The sequence below is a fragment of the Poecilia latipinna genome, unplaced genomic scaffold (assembly GCF_001443285.1).
Source record: "Poecilia latipinna isolate Pla-1442-1.1 unplaced genomic scaffold, P_latipinna-1.0 Scaffold130, whole genome shotgun sequence".
Classification (NCBI taxonomy): Eukaryota; Metazoa; Chordata; class Actinopteri; order Cyprinodontiformes; family Poeciliidae; genus Poecilia; species Poecilia latipinna.
This window is the reverse complement of record NW_015112746.1, coordinates 317,012-320,534: the sequence shown is the minus strand read 5'-3', so window position 1 is coordinate 320,534 and position 3,523 is coordinate 317,012. Positions and strand designations below refer to the sequence as shown.

General features: G+C 36.6%; 1 protein-coding gene across 1 annotated transcript in view; it reads right to left on the bottom strand.

Annotated features, from left to right (window-relative positions):
• Positions 1 to 3,523, bottom strand: part of LOC106945149 (teashirt homolog 1-like) — a 202,801-nt gene extending 199,278 nt beyond the window's left edge. Inside the window, exon 1 of the mRNA XM_015028611.1 lies at positions 3,431 to 3,523. The gene's annotated coding sequence lies outside the window, so the exon portion shown is untranslated. The remainder of the gene's footprint in view (positions 1 to 3,430) is intronic.

Here is a 3,523-nt window from a genome sequence, read left to right as displayed (position 1 = left end):
TTACGATTAAAAAAATAATTATGTGATCGGTATCGGTGATCGGCCCTCCTGGGTGATCGGAATCGGCAGGAAAAAACCTGATCGGCACATGTCTACTACGGGTTGTTTTTTTTATTGACCACATGTACTTTTAGTACTTTAATTTTGATACATACCGTTAACAAAAAGCGGAAAACCCAATCTAATTAAGCAACTGATGTCCCAATCACTGATCGGACGATTGATTTCTAATTTTCTTTAGTGATAAATGAATTCCAAACGAGATGTGTCCGACTACAACCTGCATAACTGCAGCTTCACGCAGTACAAAATGCTATGTTTTTCACACTGTTAGAAGAAATTATAATCTCCGCCTGTCTTTGTTGCAGCTACAGTCCTGATACCTTTTCCCTTCTCAGAGAGCTTCACTACATCATTATCTTTTCCCACAGACCCCACAGCCTCATCCTGTCCCACTTTGACTAAAACGACAACAGACTCCATGTTCCTTCTTTGTCCCCTCGCTGTCAGCGCAGCAGAGAACAGAATTAACAAAAGGTTTGAAAGGAAGGTGATATTTAAAAAGAACAAAAGCTAATTCACTGCAATAGATACTAGTTATTAGCTGCACTTTTTATTTAAAGAAAAAAAAAAGTTGAGCTTCTTTCTTTTAGACTGGGTTACAAAAACGTATAAAAGAAATGACAGTCTCTGTTTTGTCAATCTCTCATAGTAACAATCGCCTGTACCTCCAAATTCAGAATGCTTTAATGAACAGGTAACCAATAAGGAGAGTTTTTCACCTGCAACTCAAGTCTACGCATATTGTCAAGTGTTTTCATGCCAACTGATGAATTTCTCTCTATTTATCTAATTGAATGTTTGATTTTTGTGCTTTTGTATAAAGATTTATGATCTTAAATGAGTCCGACAAAAGCCTTAACCTTGATAACATATTTCTTAGAATCAGCCGTCTTAGATTTATTCATAAAGCCACAATTGCTCAGAAAAAGTGTAAAATTATTGTAAGATCAGCTGGCTCCACCTAGTGACGTCTTTCCAGTATTACACGTCTCTAAAAAATAAGTTACAAATTAAAATGTATTACCGTGTGCCTTTACAGAACTGATAAGTGGCTGACTTACATTAAATTGAGCCTCTAAGTTCAGAAGACCTGCCCCCTTTCTTTACCCAAATAAAGATATTTTAGTCACACAAGAGAACTGAATGCAACAATCAGGGCATCAGCTTCAGGTTCATACTCCAGCAGTTGGTGCATCCTGAATAGTGATATAGAAAAAGTTTAATGGTTTCAGATCGGTTTTGTTAACAATAGTAGCATCATTTACTAAACTTTTTCTTCTAAAAAGTTTATATATTAAAGTACCATTTTGAGTGGGTAGCCAAAATACTGTACCAATATAAAACGTACTCCTGGTGGTTCACTGCAGTTCGTCTCAGTTTGTGCAGGGAGTTCTTGGAAAAACATTTCTGTAATGCTTCTTTTCTTTGGAGAAGATTGCGATGAAACAAAGATCCAAGTTCTCAAATACTGCATTGATTAGGCATTTCAAAAAATTTGAAAAATTAGTTCAGTGCTATTGTAATTCCAGAGTGCTTGCAAAAATATGAGAATATTTCCCTTCTATCTTGACTTATTTTATTCCATGCCGGGTGTTGACATGATTACCATATGGCATCGCCTGGTACCATGTGGTGCATATGGCAATCATGTTCTTTCTTCAATATTGACATTTATTTTGTTCCATATTTGGCAGCATTAACAGTGTGCATACAAGCAGTAGAGTGTTTCATAGGTCCTCTGGCTCCATCTACTGATGCAGTGCAGAATAAACCCACATAACAGAGCAAGCACTGAAAATTGGGCCCATTTCTGCTACAGTTTTTAACATAGAACACATTTTTTAATCCTACTTGTAGCACAGATCATACAAAATACAACTAACTGATCCATTTTGTCAAAAGCACGTAAAAAAACAAACAAAAAAACAACAAACAAACAAAACAAAAAAAACACTTTATCCAGGCTCTGGCATGACGAAGAATCTCAATTCCACAAACATGGAATTACGCAGGCCACAAATTCAGATAATTTTAGAAACAGGAAACTGATAAAGAAAAAAAAAACATGCTTATCCCTCTCCTTCTCCATATATGAAAACAAGTATGAAGTTAGAGGGCTCCATCTAGTGTCCAACTGCATTGCTGTTTTGGCTCGGGTCAAGTTTCTGAGCATTTTCGAAAAATATTCAAGCTTTACACTGCAATATGTTCAGAAGATCAACACTGAATTGTATCCAACACTTTAATTCTAGTCACATCAAGAATGAGTAGAAATGTAAATGTAAACATGAAGCAGTGAAAGCAGCCCTTTAGGAAAAGCAGAAATTTCGACTTTGCCTTCAAAGCTTTGCAGTCCAGGAACTTTTAACCCCTTATGTATGTTTTACTCATTACACAGTATTCAACGTCCCCCATTTATCTTCTACAGAGTTACTGTAACTGATTTTTGCTTATAAACTTTCATTTGAGTTATTTTAAGACCAAAAGAAAAACTGATCATGAAGCTGTGCTGATAAATCTGTACTGCATTATTTTTCCCCTTTTGCCACACATTTCAATTCAATCATTTTTTTTTTTTTTGCATTTTACAAATTTAAACTGATTAGAGGTAAATAGTTTCCAAATAATGGTTTCCTTGTCATGAAAACGTGCACTCCCTTACTAAGTTAACTCCATAGGACCAATCATCACGGTTTTAATTCCATTTGACTGATCTGATTATATGAAGAATAAAAAAGAAATCCATTTAAAAAAGCCTGACAAGAGTAAGATGATAGAGCTAAAAAGAAATACACAAGAAATCGAAGGACTCACTAGTTGACTGACAACCAGCGCGGTCAGTTTAAAACGAGATGAACCAACACCTTCTTAACAACACAACAGGGGGGGGGGGGACTATTAAAATAGTCTAACATGGAGTCAAAGGCACAGATTATTACCCGAAGTTCAGTTGTTACTGTCAATGCTCTAACACAGGGGTGCTCCACTCCAGTCTTTGTGAGTTAATCCTTCAACTTCCTTTAGCTCTTCTGCATCAAATTAGTGGCTCATTAGCAGCAGGCCTTTGCAGGGCTGAATGACATGCTGAATGGGGAATTTGATTCAACAGAGTTGGGCAAGGGAAGCATCCAAAGTTCCATCCAAAGACAGCAGCTTTAATAAGCGGACTGGGATACTCATGATTTGAATACAGACTTAAGAGGAAAGACACAGACTAATCTTAACATAAAATTACACTAGGTGTCATTATCAACAACTAAATTCCAAATTTAGTTAGAACCATCATTCCCAGGAAGTAAACACTGCCCACAGTCATGTTTAAAATGTGCCTCTGCTACACCAAAATTAGTTCAAATGATTGTATTACCATAAAGTACCACAAAAGGATTTTTAACCCCAGTCCTCGAGTGCCACTGTCCTGCAGCTTCAGGAGGCTTCCCTCTTCAACACACCTCAATTA